This window comes from Phocoena sinus, chromosome 3, assembly GCF_008692025.1.
Source record: "Phocoena sinus isolate mPhoSin1 chromosome 3, mPhoSin1.pri, whole genome shotgun sequence".
Taxonomy (NCBI): Eukaryota; Metazoa; Chordata; class Mammalia; order Artiodactyla; family Phocoenidae; genus Phocoena; species Phocoena sinus.
Window position 1 is genome coordinate 63,965,161 of NC_045765.1, and position 14,278 is coordinate 63,979,438.

The window sequence follows — 14,278 nt, forward strand, 5'->3', positions numbered from 1 at the left end:
AAAAAAAGGGAGAAGACTCAAATCAATAGAATTAGAAATGAAAAAGGAGAAGTAACAACTGACACTGCAGAAATAAAAAAAATCATGAGAGATTACTACAAGCAACTCTATGCCAATAAAATGGACAATCTGGAAGAAATGGACAAATTCTTAGAAATGCACAACCTGCCAAGACTGAATCAGGAAGAAATAGAAAATATGAACAGACCAATCACAAGCACTGAAATTGAAACTGTGATTAAAAACCTTCCAACAAACAAAAGCCCAGGACCAGATGGCTTCACAGGTGAATTCTATCAAACGTTTAGAGAAGAGCTAACACCTATCCTTCTCAAACTCTTCCAAAATATAGCAGAGGGAGGAACACTCCCAAATTCCTTCTACGAAGCCACCATCACCTTGATACCAAAACCAGACAAGGATGTCACAAAGAAAGAAAACTACAGGCCAATATCACTGATGAACATAGATGCAAAAATCCTCAACAAAATACTAGCAAACAGAATCCAACAGCACATTAAAAGGATCATACACCATGATCAAGTGGGGTTTATTCCAGGAATGCAAGGATTCTTCAATATACGCAAATCTATCAATGTGATAAACCATATTAACAAATTGAAGGAGAAAAACCATATGATCATCTCAATAGATGCAGAGAAAGCTTTCGACAAAATTCAACACCCATTTATGATAAAAACCCTCCAGAAAGTAGGCATAGAGGGAACTTTCCTAAACATAATAAAAGCCATATATGACAAGCCCACAGCAAACATCATCCTCAATGGTGAAAAACTGAAAGCATTTCCACTAAGATCAGGAACAAGACAAGGTTGCCCATTCTCACCACTCTTATTCAACATAGTTTTGGAAGTTTTAGCCACAGCAATCAGAGAAGAAAAGGAAATAAAAGGAATCCAAATCGGAAAAGAAGAAGTAAAGCTGTCACTGTTTGCAGATGACATGATACTATACATAGAGAATCCTAAAGATGCTACCAGAAAACTACTAGAGCTAATCAATGAATTTGGTAAAGTAGCAGGATACAAAATTAATGCACAGAAATCTCTGGCATTCCTATATACTAATGATGAAAAATCTGAAAGTGAAATCAAGAAAACACTCCCATTTACCATTGCAACAAAAAGAATAAAATATCTAGGAATAAACCTACCTAAGGATACGAAAGACCTGTATGCAGAAAATTATAAGACACTGATGAAAGAAATTAAAGATGATACAAATAGATGGAGAGATATACCATGTTCTTGGATGGGAAGAATCAACATTGTGAAAATGACTCTACTACCCAAAGCAATCTACAGATTCAATGCAATCCCTATCAAACTACCACTGGCATTTTTCACAGAACTAGAACAAAAAATTTCGCAATTTGTATGGAAACACAAAAGACCCCGAATAGCCAAAGCAATCTTTAGAACGAAAAAAGGAGCTGGAGGAATAAGGCTCCCTGACTTCAGACTATATTACAAAGCAACAGTAATCAAGACAGTATGGTACTGGCACAAAAACAGAAAGACAGATCAGTGGAACAGGATAGAAAGCCCAGAGATAAACCCACGCACATATGGACACCTTATCTTTGATAAAGGAGGCAGGAATGTACAGTGGAGAAAGGACAGCCTCTTCAATAAATGGTGCTGGGAAAACTGGACAGGTACATGTAAAAGTATGAGATTAGATCACTCCCTAACACCATACACAAAAATAAGCTCAAAATGGATTAAAGACCTAAATGTAAGGCCAGAAACTATCAAACTCTTAGAAGAAAACATAGGAAGAACACTCTATGACATAAATCACAGCAAGATCCTTTCTGACCCACCTCCTAGAGTAATGGAAATAAAAACAAAAATAAACAAATGGGACCTAATGAAACTTCAAAGCTTTTGCACAGCAAAGGAAACCATAACCAAGACCAAAAGACAACCCTCAGAATGGGAGAAAACATTTGCAAATGAAGCAACTGACAAAGGATTAATCTCCAAAATTTACAAGCAGCTCATGCAGCTCAATAACAAAAAAACAAACAACCCCATCCAAAAATGGGCAGAAGACCTAAATAGACATTTCTCCAAAGAAGATATACAGAATGCCAACAAACACATGAAAGAATGCTCAACATCATTAATCATTAGAGAAATGCAAATCAAAACTACAATGAGATATCATCTCACACCAGTCAGAATGGCCATCATCAAAAAATCAAGAAACAATAAATGCTGGAGAGGGTGTGGAGAAAAGGGGACACTCTTGCACTGCTGGTGGGAATGTGAATTGGTTCAGCCACTCTGGAGAACAGTATGGAGGTTCCTTAAAAAACTACAAATAGAATTACCATATGACCCAGCAATCCCACTACTTGGCATATACCCTGAGAAAACCAAAATTCAAAGAGAGTCATGTACCAAAATGTTCATTGCAGCTCTATTTACAATAGCCAGGACATGGAAACAACCTAAGCGCCCATCATCGGATGAATGGATAAAGAAGATGTGGCACATATACACAATGGAATATTACTCAGCCTTAAAAAGAAATGAAATTGAGCTATTTGTAATGAGATGGATAGACCTAGAATCTGTCATACAGAGTGAAGTAAGTCAGAAAGAAAAAGACAAATACCGTATGCTAACACATATATATGGAATTTAAGGGAAAAAAATGTCATGAAGAACCTAGGGGTAAGATAGGAATAAAGACGCAGACCTACTGGAGAACGGACTTAAGGATATGGGGAGGGGGAAGGGTGAGTTTTGACAGGGCGAGAGAGAGTCATGGACATATACACACTAACAAACGTAGTAAGGTAGATAGCTGGGGGGAAGCAGCCGCAAGGCACAGGGATATTAGCTCGGTGCTTTGTGACAGCCTGGAAGGGTGGGATGGGGAGAGTGGGAGGGAGGGAGACGCAAGAGGGAAGACATATGGGAACATATGTATATGTATAGCTGATTCACTTTGTTGTAAAGCAGAAACTAACACACCATTGTAAAGCAATTATACCCCAATAAAGATGTTTAAAAAAAAAATATATATATATATATATATATATACATATATATATATATATATATATATATACACACACAAATCTTCCTTGTCTTACCATGAGTTACATCCTAATGAACCCATTATAACCTGAAAACATCATGTTGAAAATGAATTTAATACACATAAGCTACTGCACATCATAGCTTATCCGAGGTTACCTTAAATGTGCTCAGAACACCTAAATTAGCCTACTGTTGGGCAAAATCATCTAACACAAAGCCTATTTCATAATAAAGTGTTGAATATCTCAGGTAATCTATTAAATATTGAACTGAACATGGAAAACAGAATGTTGTGTGGGTACAGAATGGTTGTAAGTATATCAGTTTTTTACCCTTGTGATCACGTGGCTGACTGGGAGTTTCAGCTCGCTGGTGCTGCCCCATACCACATATCGCTAGCCCAGGAAAGAGCAAAATCCCAAAATCAAAGCACAGTTTCTAATAAATGTGTATTTCTTTCACACCATCATAAAGTCGAAATATTTTAAGTTGAACCACTGTAAGCTGGGGACTATCTGTATGTGTGTGTATATAAACATGCATATATGGAAGAAGCCTCACCATGTGTCCTGTATCACCCACTGCTGGCCACACCTTGGCAGTCACAAAGAGCAAATGGGGGATGGATTTCAGTTTGAAAATTTTGAGTTGCCTTTGATATTAATAAAGTGCCCAGAAGTGTTTACGTTTTCAAAAGGGCATGATACCACTCATGTTATCTTTTAATGAGTCTCATTTTGAAAAAGATGATGAGGTTGGTCAGCCAGCCTTCACATAATTTTTGCAGTAAGGCCTTTGATGAATGAAGACTGCTTAAACATGTAATGTTTGCTTGCAAGGTCTTCAAGAGACAATCAAAATCACTTTGCTAATATGTTAAGCATCTCCTCTGCCAGTCATTCATAGGTGCTCTCTTCTAGAATGCCTTGGTCACCCCAAGTTTCCGTTTCCTCAGATATATCAAATGGACACACTTTTTGACATTCAGGATATAGTTGAGGCAGTGGAAGTCAAACAGGCTTGGTCCAGCATGCAGGCTGTAATGACAGTAGAGCTAGGTGTTCTCCGGTGGCTTGGGAGCCCCCATCCAGACTTGGGCCAGGCTTGGGAGCACCTCCCAGAAGGCCAATGGTTGTGCATGCCTGAGTGTCTTCTACATTCATTTCTGATACTAATCCTTCGTTGATTATATTTGCTGAACACATCTTATTATAGTATGAAGTTTCTTTTTACACATTTATGGTATTTTTTCATAAATAGAATATTTTAACTTTAATATGGTTAAATTGATTACATTTTCTTTTAGAATTATTGCTTTTTAGTGTCCTGCTTAAAATATTATTCTCCACCTCAAACTCAGAAAGATACTCAACTATATATTCTAACAATTTTAAAAATTCTTTCTTTTTTACTTTCAATTTCATATTCCATCTGGATTTGATTTTGTGCATCGTGTTGAGTTTGGGATCCAATTTCCCCTTTCCAAGTAGAAAACCATTTTTTTAACTTTTGTTAATCGGATACTTCCTCCATTCCTCACTGATCAGTCATGCCAACTCTGTCAAATGTCAACTTACTGTATCTTCATAAGTCCTGATATGTATTAGGGTAAATTTCTCCTCTTTCTGTCCCATCCTCTTGTTCTTTTTTTAATATCTTTATTGGAGTATAATTGCTTTACAATGCTGTTTTAGTTTCTGCTGTACAACAAAGTGAATCAGCGGTATGTATACATATATCCCCATATTCCCACCCTCTTGAGCCTCCCTCCCACTCTCCCTATCCCACCCCTCTAGGTCATCACAAAGCATTGAGTTGATCTCCCTGTGCTACATCCTCTTGTTCTTGTCCTCCCCCTGCCTCTTCCTCCTTCTCTTACTTCATCAGGAGTGTTTTTTCTAGTACTGGCTCTTTAACTTTTCTATATAAGTGTTAAAATTGTCTTCCCAAGTTCAAGAGGAAAAAAGAGCTCATAAGTTTTTTACTGGAATTACTTTGACTCTATAGATCAAAGTAGGAAAAACTGTTATCTTTACAAGTCTCCCCATCCATGAATATATCTCTCCATTTATTTAGCACTTTTAGTCTCTTCCTGGGAAATTTTATAATTTTATGCATATAGGTCTTACACATAGTTGTTAAATTTAATCCTAGGTATTTTGTGACTTTGTTGCCATTACAAATGATGTTTTTAAAAGTTACATTTTTGAATTGTTGCTGATATACAGAAATGTAATATTTACTCAGACTGCTAAAATACAGTACTTTTCTGTATATTATTACTGATATTTAATGTAGACAATTACATCATCTGCAAATGATGAGAATTTTATATTCTTCTTCTGAATTCTAACACTTTGATATTTTTTTTTTTTTTTTTTGCGGTACGCGGGCCTCTCACTGTTGTGGCCTCTCCCGTTGCGGAGCACAGGCTCCGGACGCGCAGGCTCAGCGGCCATGGCTCACGGGTCCAGCCGCTCCGCAGCATGTGGGATCCTCCCAGACCGGGGCACGAACCCGCATCCCCTGCATCGGCAGGCGGACTCTCAACCACTGCGCAACCAGGGAAGCCCTAACACTTTGATATTTTAAACTGTCTTACTGCACTTGATAAGACCATAAGAAAAATAATATGTAGGTATGGCAATAGTGGGATTCTCATTTTGTTAGTAATATTTTAAATCATTATTAAGCTTTTATTTTGAATAAATTCAAACATAAAATTTGAAAAATGTAATAAAATCCTCTGTGTAAGTAAAATTTTCAATCTTAAATATTTTTTTGCCAAACCATTTTAGAATAAGTTACACACTATGACTTCTCACTCTTAAATACTTTGGCTTGATACTCCTAAGAACCAGGATATTCTCTTAAATAACCAAAATAAATTAATCAAATTGAGGCAATTCAATAGTGCTGATATAATACTATTACCTAATACATACTCAAAATTTCCCCATTGTTACTGTACTGTCCTTTATAAAAATTTTTCTTGATTTAAGATCTAGTACAAGGTCACACATATAATGTGGTTTTCATCTCTTTAGTCTTCTAAAATCTAGGATACTACCTCTACCTTTCTTTGTCTTTTACAATATTGACATTTTTAAGGTTTATAGGATAAAGTTTCTATTTTGTTTTACAATGTCCTCCAATTTGTGTTATCTGATAGTTTCCTTATGTTTTTATTTAGTTTATGCAGTTTTGAAAGAAATTCTACATAAGCAGTATTGTGGCTTTCACAGTGCATCTTATTAGCAGGCATGTGATGTCAATCATTGTTGGTTATGTTAACTTGTATTTCTTATAAGGTATTATCAGCCAGATTTTTCCATTACAAAATTATCTTTCCCCTTAATAGTTTATAAGTGAACGTTGGGAGATATTTTGAGATTTTAAGTATAATGTTGCCCCAAAGACTTTCACCTAATTATTCAACAGCCACTGATGATCCTTGCCTGAATCAGTTACTACAATGATTGTTGCAAAATGGTGATTTTTAAGAACTCTATCATTTGTTTTACATAGTAATGTAGAGCTTTTCCTTTTATCACTGTACTTTATGTATTTATTTATTTGCTTACATTTTAGTATCAGTATATACATAGTTTTAGTCAACTGTTCATCTTCTTATTGTTGAGTTTTAAGAGGTGGTTTTATTTTTGCATATTTTGGATAACAGTCTTTTACCAGATACGTCTTTTGAAAGTATTTTCTCCCAGTCTGTGGCTTGTCTTCTCATTCCCTTGACATTGCCTATTAGAGAGCAGAAGTTTTTAACTTTAATGAAGTCCAGTTTATCAATTACTTCTTTCATAGACTGCACTTCAGGTTCTGTATATAAAAAGTCAATGCCATATCCAAGGTCACCAAAATTTTCTCCTATGTTATCTTCTAAGAGTTTAATAGTTTTGCATTTTACATTTAGGCCTGTAAACCATTTTGAGTTAATTTTGGTGAAGGGTATAAGGTCTGCATCTAGATTGTTTTTTGCATGTGGATGTCCAGTTGTTCCATCACTATTTGTTGAAAATACTATCTTTGCTCCACTGTATTGCCTTTGCTCCTTTGTCAAAATTCAGTTGACTATTTTTATGTGTGTCTATTTCTGGGTTCTCTATTCTGTTCCATTGATCTTTTTGTCTTTTTTTAAAAGATCAATAGCATATTGTCTTGACTATTGTAGCTTTACAGTATGTCTTAAAGTTGGGTAGTGTCAGTCCTCCAACTCTGTTCTTCTTCAATATTGTATTGGTTATTCCTGGTCTTTTCCTCTCCATATAAACTTCAGAATCAGTTTGTCAATATCCACAAAATAACTTGCTGGGATTTTACAGAGATTGCATTGAAGCTATATGTCAAGTAGGGAGAAACTGACATCTTGACAATGAGTCTTCCTACCCATGAACATGGAATATCTCTTCACTTATTTAGTTCTTCTTTCATGTTATTCATCAGTTTTATAGTTTTCCTCTTTTGTATATTTTGTTAGATTTACACCTAACTACTTCATTTTGGGGGGATGCTAATGTAAATAGTACTGTGTTTTTAATTTCAGATTCCACTTGTTTGTTGCTGGTATATAAGAAAGCAAATGACTGTTGTATATTAACTGTGTATCCTACAACATTGCTATAAGTGCTTATTAGATCCAGGAGTTTTTCTGTTAATTATTTTGCACACACATATATGTCAGACACATATATACATAATGAACCAACAAAATTTACCAAGTTTAGTTTAAGATGTGGTTATATTATGCTTTTGATATATAGGGTCATTTGTTTCTATTTGTTTTTTTTTTTCTATTTTTTCCTCATATCTGTTGATATACTTTAAAAAACAGAAAGCATTAACACATCTCCAAAGATATTTAAGAAGATATACTCAAAAAGATATATATTGCTTTCCCTCACTCCCTGTTTCCCTTCACTCTCTGTAATTGAATTATTTTTATTAATTTCTAATTTATCTTTCCTATATAGCTACTTATTAAAATAAATTGAACACTACCTAGCATGATATACATAAACAAATTCCAAATAGATCAGACTTAATGTAAAAAGCAAAATCATACCAGTATGAATAATAAATATAGCTGAATTATTATAACCTGGATGTAGGAAATCTCCCTAACTATGATTCTAAATCCAGATTCAGTAAAGCAAACGTTAAATCTAACACCATAAAAATTAAAAACTTTGCATGACAAGAAAAAATATGACAAAAATATCGAAAGACAAACAACAAATTTGGAAAAACATTTATTTATATAAATATTATCTCTACTATATGAAGAACTGTTAAAAATCAAGAGAAAAGGATAAAAATCCAATAGAATAAAGGACCAAAAAAAAAGAGTCCTAACCAAAAATCCATTTCAAAAAATAAGAATATGCAGACAATCCACACAAAAAAAAATAGTCTCTAAACTTATGAAGTGATTTTTCAATTAAAGTCATTACAATAGTTTACAATTCTAACAATAGAAATGAAATTTAAAACACCAAGACACCATTTTTCACCTGTCTGATGGAAAAAAATTTAGAGTTTGACAGCAAATCCTGTTGGCAAATCTGTGGGGAAAAAAATATTTTCACACATTTCTGGTGGGAATGTAAAATGTTTCAGCTGCTATGGAGAGGAAACTGGCAAAATCTTTAAAAAATCTAAATGTACCTTTTTTTAAATCTTAGTTTTAGGGATTTATCTTTAAGTTACACTTTTAAGTTACACCTCCAAAAATATGAAAATACATATGCAAAAGACCTGCATTGTAGTATTACTTGCAATTACAAGATATTAGATAGAAACAACCTGAATGCCCACATATAGGAATGAATTATGGTACATTTATAAAATAAGGTACTATAAAGGTTTAAAAAAGAATGAGAAAGCTCTGTCAACTAATATTGGGTGATTTTCAAGACATATTGTTCACTGAGAAAAAGAAGCCAGAAATGTACAAAATTGCTTAATTCATTTCTTCCTTTAAAAGGAATGTTTCTAACATTGCCCCATTTAGGATAATGTTCATTGTAATAGTTTCTAAAGAATCTAATTTCTATGCCTAATTTGTTAAACATTTCTATCATGAATGGGGGTTGAATTTTATCAGTTATTTTTCTATGTTTGTTAGAATTATTTTTCTGGTATTGTTCTCATTCTCATACATGGTTGCATTTGAATTGCTATTATTTTGCTTTCAATTTTTGATTCCATTCTCTTTAATAAAATTTGTTAAAGTTCTCTCTTCTCATATTTTGATACGGAGGCACTTTTATCTCCGTTTCTTTCTAGTAATTCTTTCCCCAATCTCTAGTTCCCTTACATGCATGCACTGATTAATACTCAGCTCAATACTCTAGGGGAAACTTTTCAGATATCAAGAGTTCTCTCTTTCCATTCACTCAAAGGTTGTCTGTTTTCTTTGTCTCTGTTTTCTGGACAACTTTTAGATTGGTTGAATCATGTTCTTTATCATTCCTTCTTTGTGCCTCTGTTTGGAAATGTGTTCTGTTCCTATACTTTTAGTGAATATCCTAGAAATTGAAACATGCATATATTTACTTGCCAATTTCTAAATCGATCAAATGCCAAAATATGCAAATTAACAACTGATTGTATCAGAATCTCAGGGAGTGGGACAAAGAAACATGTATTTTGACAAGCTCCCTGGATGATTTTTATACATGATAAAGTTGAGAACCAGATTAGGAACCAATTATACTAGAAAAATAGCTTAAATTAGGCTAAGACAATTAAGCTTAAATTCTATTTATTTATCTGTTTCTTGATAGTAAAAATAGAAGCAGACATTACTGAATTTCTCATTATTTAGCAGAATAAAATACACCAAGTGATAGAGGCATGTCTCATGTTAGCTATGAATTTGAAGCATAATTTTTCTGTCAGATTTTAAATATACTTTCATATAAATTTTTAATAAGGACATTGATCAATATAATGTACTGTATCATCAGGAGCTATTCTATACAAGATAAAGAAATATTTCTCATATCATCTATTGTTTAAAGCCAAATCCATTACTTTTAAATCACATTTCTGTAAAGATTTATTTTATGCACAGATAAATGGTTCTTGCATGTGCCTTTTTGAACTTGTGCAAGAGAAGACAACAGAAGAACTCACGCTTATCATGCTATTAATATAAGGAACAATTTTAGGATTTACTTTGTCCTAAACATTACAATGCTTTGACCCTACAAAAACAGCTAAGATATGGCTTGTGTCCTCAAGGAATTACAATCTAGAGAGGGAGGCAGAGCAGCACAAAAAAATAGTATACTATGCTGTGATAAATGTTTAATTAAACATATTTCATAGGCATCTCAGGAGAACAAATGACCGACTTTACATTCTTCACTGGCGAAGACTTAAATATAGAGGATGATACTCCTTGCCTCTTGAACGATGTTTGCGTAATGTTTTTGACTATTCACCTCCCATTTCCCCATTTTCTAGTAAATGACTTGATTCCTTATGACAACTGCTTCTCTTTCATCTCGTTAGACTGAAAATCACTGAGTCTGTGTCTCCATCAAAAATGTTATCATGAAACCACAGCTTTAATGAGAGTACCCTATTCCCACAGGTTCAGTCCAGAAGTGGGCATGACCCAGGTAAGGACAATGAAAGTTTTTTTCAGAAGTATTTTGGATACATGGAAGGGTAAAGGTGGCTAGCTCTCTTTCTGAGAGCTTGAGTCCTAAAAAGACAATGTTTCCATGGAGCTGTCCACTGCTATCTTTGTTGCCATTTGGAAAGAGCGTGCTTGAGTACAACAGAGAAATTTTCTGGACCCAAATTCCTAGGTTCAAATCTTACAAAGATGAGACTATGCTAGAAAAAAAAGGAACGTTATTTATGAAACTACATACATAAAAGAATTTGAGAATTTTCTTTTAGCTGAATATAGTTTTCAGAGATCAACTTGGAAATTTTGAAAGGAAAGTTTTGCTATGGCATAACTGTAAACTTTATCTTGCTTGTAAAGGGAAACAATCTGGATGAACTAATGGTGATCATATCTTTTAGATTATCTCTGCTAAGACAAGTTATCTCAAGGAGATTTTATATGAACTACGTAAAGACAATTTAATGATGAGACCTTTACCAACTGGTGAACCATAAACATTCTACACTATTAACTGCTTAATATATTTTAAGTAAAAGGTGTGCAGAAAGTAAAGACAAATTTCTAAAATATTAAAATGGAAAAGGCTAACTTTTCTTACTGAGCTGAAAGGGCACTTCTTCATATGGATAGGTTGCAGAAACACTTACAGACAAGGTCAAGACTTTTCTCAAAGTTCCTATATCTCCAACATGGGTTAAATTGAATGTCCAGAATCCTATATTACAAACTATAAAGTGTTCATAGCAGAAAAAATTCAAGAACAGATATTACTATTTCTACCACAAAAGAGGTTTTCTATGTCTCTGATAAACGGTTCAGTTTTTGAACAGGATTCTATCTTGACAGTCCAAGCAAGATGACAGGGCTAGAAAAGTCATCCTCAGATAACTTGGAGAAATTTATGGAAGGGAGTTGTTTAGTATTACCCATCTGGAAGTTAAAGGACTAAAGCCACAAGCAATGGCTTGAGCTGTGCGTAAATGATATACGAGCACTTCTAATGACTATTAGATACGTATGGCATGAACCATTTTAACATAGAATACAAAGCTTACCCTCTGTTCACTAATGCAAAATAGCATGAGAAAGTTTACCTAAAAAGTTGTATCAGATATTTACATGGAAACTAAAAGAAATATTTAAGATGTATTTATGTCAGGTTATGATATGCAATATAAAGATAGGTTTAATATAACAGAGTGAATATATTTGATTGTTAATTGGTAAAAAAAAATTCCTTGTTTTTCAAACTCAGGTATGATTCTTACTGTTATTTAAACTCTCTTTTTTCATCTCTAAAATGGATATATTTAAACTTACCTCAGCGTTTGATTTAAAGCCTACAAAGAGAGGAGACCTTCAAGATGGCAGAGGAGTAAAACGTGGAGATCAACTTCCTCCCCACAAATACATCAAAAATACATCTACATGTGGAACAACTCCTACAGAACACCTACTGAACCCTGGCAGAAGACCACAGACTTCCAAAAAGGCAAGAAAATCCTCATGTACCTGGGTAGGGCAAAAGAATAAAAAAAAGAGAAACAAAAGAATAGGGATGGGACCTGCCCCTTTGGGAAGGAGCTGTGAAGGAGGAAAAGTTTCCACACACTAAGGAAGCCCCCTCACTAGCAGGGACGGGGGGTGAGCTTTGGAGCCACAGAGGAAAGCCAACAACAGGAGTGTAGAGGCCAAAGTGGAGGGATCCCTGCACAGAAGATCGGTGCCGACCAGCACTCACCAGACTTAAGATGCTTGTCTGCTCACTCGCTGGGGCAGGTAGGGGCTGCGAGCTGAGGCTCGGGCTTCAGAGATCAGACCCCAGGGAGGGGACTGGGGTTGGCTGCATGAAGACAGCCTGAAGGGGGCTAGTGTGCCACAGCTAGCCAGAGGGAGCACAGGAGAAAGTGTGGACCTGTCAGAGAGGCAAGAGACTATTGTCTCAGGGTGCGTGACGATGGGGGCTTCCTGCTCAGTGTACCCACAGATGACAGAGCACAACCTAATTGAGCTCCAGAGATGGGCACAAGCCGTGTCTATCATCTCAGACCCCAGAGGTGAGCACAGACTGCTACCACTGCCACCGCTGCCACCAAGTATCCTGTGTGCAAGCGCAAGTCACTACTCACACCTTCCTGGGAGCCTGTGGAGCATGCCACTGCCAGGGTCCCATGATCCAGGGCCAAATTCACGGAAAGAACACACACCGTGCCTCAGTCTGTTGCAACATCATAGCCTCTCCCACCGCAGGCACGCCCCACATTCTAATTGTGACTACTGTATCCCTCCCTCTCCCTGGCCTGAGCGAGCAAGAGAGCCCTAACCAGCCAATGCTTTAACCCCCTCCTGTCTGGGCAGGGAATAGACGCCTGAGGGCAGCCTACATGCAGAGGCGAGGCCAAAACCAAAGCTGAACCCCAGGAGCTGTGCGAACAAAGAAGAGAAAGGGAAATCTCTCTGTTTAGCCTTAGGAGCAGTAGACTAAATCCCCACAATCAGCTTGATAAACCCAACACCTGTGGAATACCTGAATAGAAAACAAGTGTTCCCAAAATTGAGGTGGTGGACTCTGGGGGCAACTGTGGACTTGGGGTTTGCTTTCTGCATTTGATTTGTTTTTCATTTTATGTTTATCTTAGTTTTCAGTGATTGTTTTTATTTGTGGGTTTGTTTATTGGTTTGGTTGCTCTTTTCCTTTTTTTTTTTTCTTTTTCTGAGTGTTTGTATGTTCCTTTGTGTGATTTTTGTCTCTTTAGTTTTGCTTATACCATTTGTTTTGGGGTTCTGTCTTTTCATTTTTTTTTCTTCTTCTTTATTTTCTTCTGAGCCATGCAGCTGGCAGGTCTTGGTGCTCCTCCTGGATGGCGGGCCAGAGCCTCCAAGGTGAGAGAGCCGAGTCCAGGGTGTTGGATCACCAGAGACCTCCTGGCTCCATGTAATATTAATTGGCAGGAGCTCTCCCAGAAATCTCCATCTCAAGACTAATACCCAGCTGCACCCAAAGGCCAGCAATCTCCATTGCTGGATGCCCCATGCCAAACAACTAACAAGACAGGAACACAACCCCACCCATTAGCAGAGAGGCTGCCTAAAGTCATACTAAGTTCATAGAAACCCTAAAACACACCACTGGAGGCAACCCTGCCCACCAGAGGGACAATATCCAGCTGCATCCACCAGAACACAGGCACCAGTCCCCTCCATCAGGAAGCCTACACAAGCCATTGAACCAACCACACTCACTGGGGGCAAACATCAGAAATATAGAGGAACTAGTAACCTGCAGCCTGTGAAAAAGAGACCCCAAACACAGTAAGTTGAACAAAATGAGAAGACAGAGAAATATGCAGACAATGAAGGAGCAAGGTAAAAACCCACCAAACCAAACAAATGAAGAGGAAATAGGCCATCTACCTGAAAAAGAATTCAGAGTAATGATAGTAAAGATGATACAAAATCTCAGAAATAGAACGGAGAAAATACAAAGAACGTTTAACAAGGATGTAGAAGAACTAAAGAGCAAACAAACAATAATGAACAA